This window comes from Mugil cephalus, chromosome 17 (genome assembly GCF_022458985.1).
Source record: "Mugil cephalus isolate CIBA_MC_2020 chromosome 17, CIBA_Mcephalus_1.1, whole genome shotgun sequence".
Classification (NCBI taxonomy): Eukaryota; Metazoa; Chordata; class Actinopteri; order Mugiliformes; family Mugilidae; genus Mugil; species Mugil cephalus.
Window position 1 is genome coordinate 733,658 of NC_061786.1, and position 8,812 is coordinate 742,469.

Here is an 8,812-nt window from a genome sequence, read left to right on the forward strand (position 1 = left end):
CTTGTGGTGCCTCCTACGTTGCTCTCATGCCCACTAAGCTGTGCTGCAATCTGGAGCTCACACTCTGCCAAATACCAGCAGCATCTCTCCTAAGAATGATCCACTCTTCATAAATGCGCAGTATTTTCACACAATTCCAATCTCTGAAGTTTGGTAGTGATATAATTTATGGACATTTTATAGTGTACTTATTTATAGTACTGTAAATCAGATGTTAATCATATAGATCAATTTGAATTTACGAAATACATATAAAGTACAATGGCAAATAAAATGCAGTAGTCTTCCGAAGCCAAGTGAAGTAGAAAAGAACAGTGTCTGTGTTTCAGAAGGGTGCCCCAATACGAGCATGGCTGACAGTCACCACATTGTGTGTGAAGATATTTGCATAGAGTCAAGTTGTTATATACTAGGCTTGACACAGGAGACACATAATTACCCCAAAAACACCCAAAATGATTCAATTCGATTTTATTTGTATAGCATCAATACCAATACAAATTCTCTCAAGACGCTCTATAAGATCCAGCCTGAATCCCCCGCAGGAAGCTCTAAGGCAGAGGTGTCAAACATAAGGCCCGGGGCCAAAACTGGCCCGCCAGAGGGTCCAATCTGGCCCGTGGGATGAATTTGCAAAAATTACACTGAAGATATCAGCTGAAAATGTTTGATAAAATAAGAAATTGCACTTGCACCGTGCACTTCTTGAGAAATTCACAGTTGTTCATCACATGTAGCTGTACTTTTCTGCACTAAAGCAAAGGGAAACATTTGGAGTTGTCGTTATTTACCAGTTAACAAGCTATTGTGTTACTGGTCCGGCCCCATTGAGATCAAATTTGGCTAAATGTGGCCCCTGAACTAAAATGAGTTTGACACGCCTGCTCTAAGGTGACGGTGGCAAGAAAAAACTCCCAGAACCCATATGGAGGGAACCATCCACCTAAGGCCGACCTGGTGGAGACAGAAAAAAGGGAGAAGGAGAGAAGACACACGGCAGTTAACATGCTATACAGTAAACGCACAATTGCATGGGTAGATATAATAGAAAACAAAGCAGATAAGAAGCAGTCCCATTGGCAGTGAACTCATTTGGCAATCAATATGGACTGTTACTATAATAAATTATTACAATGATATAATGATGACAAACATTGTACAGAGAGAACCATGGCGTCCTGACAACATGTAAACACACGGGCCATCCAGACAGCGATAGGACTCGTGCAGGTGTGTCAAAGCCAGCCTCAGTGAGTGTACCAGTTGAGCGTATGATGCTTTGAAAGTAAAATGAGTAGCCTGAGAAATGAGGTCATGTACAGAATGCAAAATTCAATAGCAGTCACGACAAGGATGATTTTAAAGAGACTATAACTAAAAAACATTTTTCAACAGCTGTTGAGTTCTGCACTTGTCTCACTCATGCTTCATCTCCAAACTACTTTTGGTTTCACTTTTAAAAATCAAAATGTGGACACTCATGTTGGGACCCAGTCCATTCAAAATGGAGGAGAAGGTCGCATGGCTCTCTTTGTTCCCCAGACAAAGAAGGCCTTTGGACTCAACCTCCCAGCAGCCTTCACCTTTTCACACCTAGGTGTGAAACCTGTGTGTGACCCCCATTGGTCATTGTATTTCCAAGACCTCTGAGGTCATCAAGCCAATAAAAGTGATGTAGAGATTGAATCAGTGAAATGCTTGAGCTTGTTGTTGTCATCCATAGTCTATGGTCATTCAGGTTTGCTACTATTAATAGGGTACCATTGTTTGTGATTATTAAGTTAATTATTAAACAAGATACCGTGTTAATAGTTAGCATACCCACCTTTATGAGACTGATTCTTGGTAAATTGGCTGTCTTGTGCCCCGAGTTGGATTTAATGTTAATTAAATCCTGGTGCTTCCGTGAGAGGCATCATATTCTTCATATTCTTACAAGAATATATTTACACCACAGTTGTGCCAGAGCACAACACTCACTACAAGAATGTTTCATGGAATTCCACTGTGTTTATCGTCCAGATCAGACAGTGTGAATCAGCTTTGAGATTATGCAGTCAAGTGTTAACTTGCTCTTTCTCTTTCTCTTTCTCTAACTACATGTTGTCTACTGTGCGTGGGATTAAAACTCTGTGTGAGAAAGACTGGTAGAGAGAGAGAGATGTTCTCTGGCTCCTTTCAGTCTTCTGAATCCACACAGCCACACGACAGATGGTCAGGGAGATGGACACCGTGGCAGTGATGATGCTATAGTGAGTTAAAGGGAGGCAGGTGTTTATGACAGTCTGTTGGTATGTGTTGTAAAGATAAGTATAAGGAAGTGTTTGTGACTGGATAAACCCGTTTTGGCTCCTTGTTTGTTATTATATCTTTTATGTTTCCAGGAGCAGAGTTGCAAAGAAAGCTGTAACATATTCATTGAAAGCTAAAAGAGACAAAACACCTTGATGGATCATTATAGATGGAATGGCCAATGAATTGATAGAGGTGCAGTAGATACTAAGATGCTGGTTTCCTGATGCTAGGAACGAGCATCAGTATAGCAGTATAGCATCATCCGTATCCGTATCTGTACTCGGAGTGGGCGGGGCCTAAACATGAAGTGGGCGGGATTAAACCTGGAAGTGGATCGGGTTTTGTTTGTGGGCGGGGCTCTAACCGGTATGTTATTTTAAGCATGCAATTGTTATGGGTTGATCACCATAGCAAACGAACTATTTACAGAACAAGTTTTGCAACAATGAATACAACACATGCTGTCGTAATTATAAAGCAAAATGTAACTGACAAGAGTGTCATACTCAACATAACATTCTTTTTTTCTTTTTATCAGTGTGATTTATTTATTTATTTATTTATTTTTTGGTTCTTTTTTATTTATTTTTTGTGTGAGTGTGAGTGTGTGTGTGGAGGGATGGGATGGGGTGGGCGGCTTAATTTGTAATATTGATACCACTGCTACCTTTATTTTTCAATGAAATACAACAAGAAAGTGTCAGACACTCTGGGTGAAGTCAAAAAACTGGTTAGGGCCAGTCGACGGTTAAAAAGAGAAAAAGAAAAAAATCTCGGACAGAGACAGAGACAGAACGCGAGTCGCATTAATCTGCACCACGCCCGAAAGTCCATTTACCTGAACTCCACTGGCTTATAAGTAAGTACATACCGGAGTAAAAACAAACCTGAAGCTGAAGAAACTCTAAACGTTAACGGAAAAGACCGCGAACCTGAGAGACAGAGGGCTGTTGTGTGTCAGAGTGAGTAGAGCGGGACAAAGCAACACGTGTGCATGTGTGTAGAGGAGGGGCGCGGCGCAGCGCCTATCACAGAACGCAGACACAGTCAGATAACCAATGAGGCTTTTCATTCAATCCGAGCACATATATTGACTCGTATAATACTCGTACTCGGCAAAAGTGCCCGATCCGTACCGGATAATCGACTGAAACGAGTATCCGGCTCAACTCTACCTGATGCACCTTAACCTATAGATGTCCAGAAGTCTTTATTATCATCTCTGCCATGCACACGAATCTCTGCAGGATCTTATATTTAGAAACTGCACAGTCACAAGTAGTTGTGGAAGAAAAATACGATATTTGATAAATCCATACATGCATATGGATGATGCATGCACGCACTACACTGTATATAAACTCCTCACCTTAGTAATGGATTACCAACCACAGCAATTAGTGAGTTTTTGAGGTGCATCGGATTAGATACTATGACTGGTTTTGTCTGAGAAGAACTCATACAGGTCTCTATATTTGACAGTGCAAAGCATCTGGAAGCATAGATAACCATAGATGTATGTCATCTGCATAGCACTGGACGTTTATACAGTGTTTCTAATTATCAGAATCAGAATACTTTATTAATCATTAGAAGATTTTTTGTTTGTTGTTTTGACAACAATATAAATTACAAATAATACATAAAAAAACAAAAACATGTTGATTTTAATCAGGTAATTGTTGCTCAGAGCGACCTATATAAATTAACTCTTACAGACATTTTTGATATCATTGTACTGCATTGTATGCATTTTTGACAGTGATGATGACATGCCATTGGTATGTTCTACACATGACACCATTTGCAAAATGTAGGATCAAATACTGTATATGCACTGACAAAGAAGCAAATCACCACTGTAAACTTGATTTTTCCAGGCTTGTGATTACCTGAACTTTCATCAGGCCAAAATGATAATGTGTTCAGTACGTCTAGGTTTGACTAACAGGCTGTGCTGAGTTTCTCTGTATCGTATTTTGCATCATATCTCTTCTCTCCAGTGTGCCGCCATGTAATGCTCCTCTCACCTGCTGTAGCAGGAAGCTGGATACAGCTGAAGCCACATGCTCATTAAGTGGATATAAATCACATATTTTGAAACCTGAGAGTTCATATCAGACATTCTTGTCCAAGTACCTTCAGGCTCCCTTTTATAATTCTATCCTCTGTCTGTTAGTTCATCCTGTTATTCAGCAATCCATTATACTTTCCTAATTTTTCTGGCACATGAATCATTTGAAGTTTCTCTACAAATGTTTTCTCATCTTCAGCGTCTTCTGCATCCCTCACAAGTAATTACAAAGTTGACACACAGACACAGATATAAGCGGCATATTCCAACAAAAGCAACACGTCCAAGATTACGATTGCCAGCAGCAACAGTGAGTCATCTCAACTAAATGCGGTCCAGGAGACATCTACTTAGCAGTAACTATCGCAAAGATACTCTTGAGTACTATGGCCAGATTTTTGTCAACACTGTATTATCACAGTTGGGGGCGGCTGTGGCTCAGTAGGTAGCGCGGGTTGTCCATGAACCGAAGGGTTAATGGTTCAATCCCCCAAGTGTGCCATATGCCGAAGTGTCCTTGAGCAAGATACTGAACCCCCAGTTGCTCCCAGTGCAACTGGCATTGGTGTGTGAATGTGTGTGTGCTTGTGTGAGTGAATGGGTGGATGTGTCTCTGACTGTAAAAGCGCGTTGAGTACCTTTGAGTAGGTAGAAAAGCGCTATATAAGAGCAAGACCATTTACCATTAGGGGCATACCATTTTTATTCATCCATAAAAATGCATATAAATACAGAAACACATGCTAAAGCATCATTATCATTGGGACATACATTGTTTGCTGATTGTATGGCAAATACTAGAGATCAGCTTAAGATGGGATCACCCCAGCCACAATATCTTCCAACATGTTGACGTACTAACCCACATGTGCTCAAACAGCACTCGGAACACACTCTTCATTTTGATCTCAGTTACACATTTGTAAAGATCCTTCAGCTGTTTTGCTACAGTACTGTGTTCAGGACAACATTTTGCCACAATGACACAAGCATAGACAGACTCACAAAATGAATATAATACCAGCCACAACATGTCGGCTGGTAAACGTAAGAAACAAAATGTTCTGGTACAAATATTGCAGTTTAATTTGATTATTTGTTGAGGACAACTGGGAACAGCAAAATGTGCCAGATGGCTTTTAAAAAGATTAATCCAGATGACAGCAGTCCACAGTTTGCTGAATTTAGCCCAGAGAAGATTAGCGATAAACGTTGTGGTTGACACGTACACTTTTACACCTTTTGCCTGAGCAACATCAAAGGTTTGTTGTAAGGATGTAAATACTTGCACTGTGAAGCTGCAGAGTAACATCTCACTGTGCTAGGCTTGGGCGAACTGACCCAGCAACCAAGTAGAAGATGACCTCCTAATGTGGGTCCACATGCAAATGTGCTCCTTTTTTGAAAGATTTCCTCTCTCTCAACTGTGTTTATTAATAGAAAGCCCAGTTCGTCTTTTAGGTTGTGCGTATTGGTTAAAAAGGGTGTAGACGAGTTCTTTATAACTTATACATCTGTATACATCAAAAGATGTTATGGTAGTTACACATATCTATAGTACTCTTATTAGACCAGGGTACTGTAAGAAAAAAAAAACAAAGTTGATGTAATTGCTTGAAATAGAAAAGAGTAAAAATGCTCTTAAAACCTTTTTTTTCCAGTTCACTGCAACTATGTCTGCACCTCCACATCCCAAATCATGTAGTTTATTAGTCTGTAATCTGAAACATGACTGTCTGCCTGAGCTGTGTAAACCTACTTCACTAAAATGATCCTCATTTCCCGTGTGATGACAGTGGACAGAGACCAGACACAGATACAGTCCAGCGACTTAATGAGTACAGAACAGGAAGGGCAGCATCAGGACGAGCAGCATAACAAATTATTCAGCTGCACATTTACTCTGAAGCCTCATTCAGCAGCTGGTCATACACAATGGAAACTGAGAGAGAAGAGAAATTAGCAATCCAATGTGGTACAGTGAATAAGACAGTTCAGTGAAGTGCTGATGACTTGATTGTCACCAAAACAATCTCATGTTAGTCTTGGGATTGTGGTGAGAGAATGTTTTGGGTTTTTTTGTGTGTGTGTTAAGCAGAGGAACAGCTCCAGATGAACGCATCGAACATTGAGCTAACGAAAAAACAGTTCTGATTAACCTCCACTTCTCCCAAGGCAGGATGGTGACAACTTGGCATCAACAGCATAAATCCATACAACCAACATGCCGATAATGGAGCATAGTTTATATACATTTAAGTTAATTCACTGAAGGTTATCTGAATGCAGTGAATGTGTTTTGAGTGGTTGTATTACGCTGATCAGCAATAACATTATGAGCACCTTTCTAATATTGTGTAGAGCTCCAAAACAGTTGTGACTCATCAGAGAATGGACATGGACCTTGTAGTGTCTGGCAACACAATGTTGTTAAGTGGGGGCCTTTGGGTCCTATCTGTATCAAAATCAAATCAAACTTTATTTATGTAGCACTTTTCATACAATAAAAGTGCAACACAAAGCACTTCACAAAATAAAAACATTATGCCCCTGATATATAGATCCACACATGCACACACATATGCACGTACACAAAATATAGTGAATTGTCCGGTAACATGCCAGGGCACAGGATAAAGGGGAGGGGCCTCTATGGATCATCACACAGATTTTTTGAGTTGCTGTTTGTGTGTGTGTGTGTGTGTGTGTGTGTGTGTGTGTGTGTGTGTGTGTGTGTGTGTGTGGCTGCATCCTGCTGGGGATGACTGCTGCCATCAAGGAGTGATCTAGGTGGGTGCTACATGTCACATCCACATGAATACTAGCCAGGTCAAAAATGTTCCCAGTAGAACTCAATATTTACTTCTCCTGTCAGTGGCCATGAGTGGTCAAGTGTTTAAAATCATTTGTGCATGAAAAGTCCAGCCACTGGTCAATCAATACTCCTGGAAACAATTACACCATGAAGATGAAAGAACGTGGCAAGCTACTCTGAGAAAAGTTTTTTTGTAAAGTATCTTGTAAAGTCAAGAGGTGAATAAAAAAGTCACTGAATGTATCCTGGAGTTCAGGTAATCCATCTTTAAGAAATGGAGATAACATGGCACATATCCATGGTCAACTGGAAGAATTTCCAACCAAAATGGAGCTGCTGGGCCATCACACTTGAAGTTATGCTTGGGGAACGCTAAACATTTCCACAATTTCTGTGCTAAACTGGAGTGGCAGCACCGTGCTGTGTTGCTGCTTCTTAACACCAGACCGTGGATGACTTGTAAAAGTAGAAGGCAAAATACTCCCAGAGGCCAGATGGAGCAAAGTCAACACAGACATGGTTTAAAGCAGGTGAATGCTCAGGAGTGGTACAGTCAAAACCCAGACCTCAATCCAATAGAGAATTTGTGCTTGACTTAAAGAGCATTGTTCCTGCCTGATCCCCATGAACAAGTTTATAGAGAAGAATGGAGTCAAATTGCAGTGTCCAGAAGTGTAAGCAAACAGTGCATGCACTGGACTTGAAGCTGTTGAATACTTATGCAATAACTTTCACACCTTTCTGGTTGGAGTTTGCCTGTTCTCCATGTGTCTGCGTGGGTTCTGTCCGGGTACTCCAGTTTCCTCCCACCTCCAAATTCATGCTTGTTAGTTTAATTGGCCTAAAATGGCCCTAGGTGTGAGTGTGAGTGCAAATGGTTGTTTGTCTCTGTGTTAGCTCTGTGATAGGCTGGAGACCTGTCCAGGCTGGACCCCACCTCTCGCCCGATGCCAGCTGGGATAGGCTCCAGCAACCCCCACAACCCTAGTGAGGATAAGTGATAGTAGGAGATGAGGTGACGTATTGTTTCATGATTTATAAAAGCAACAAAAAACATCCAAGAGAGTGAAACCTTTTCATAGGGACTGTAATTTTATAGGGAATGGCTGTATTTCTGCTGAGCATATGCAGTCCAGCTCACTCAGCATAATAGCATACCATGAGGTAAAATGGTTTCATGAATCCAGGGCCTCCAGATCTGAATCCAGGTTTGAGATGTGTTAGTATTTGGCAGCATGACTATGGGATGTCAGGACAAAAGATGTGGTGGAGAATTGCTAGAAAGCAAAGGGTGGCACAGCGACAGCCTCTGTTACTATATATATATATATATATATTGTCACCCACCTGTAGTGATTAATACAGGTGTCATCTTCACACTATTTTTGTATTACATTATTATATTTGCATATATTATATATGTAGACATAACACATGTTTACTTATCCTGCGTAAGTCACAGTACTGCAGAATTTGAAAAGATTATATATGAAACAATAACGAATTATGACGAATATGACATTCTGCATTTACAGTGTGATGTTGATTAAAATTGCTAAAATTGTTAAATGGTTGGTAGGACGATAGGATGTGTTTGACAGGACGGTGAGGTAGTGGCTTGTGAAAAA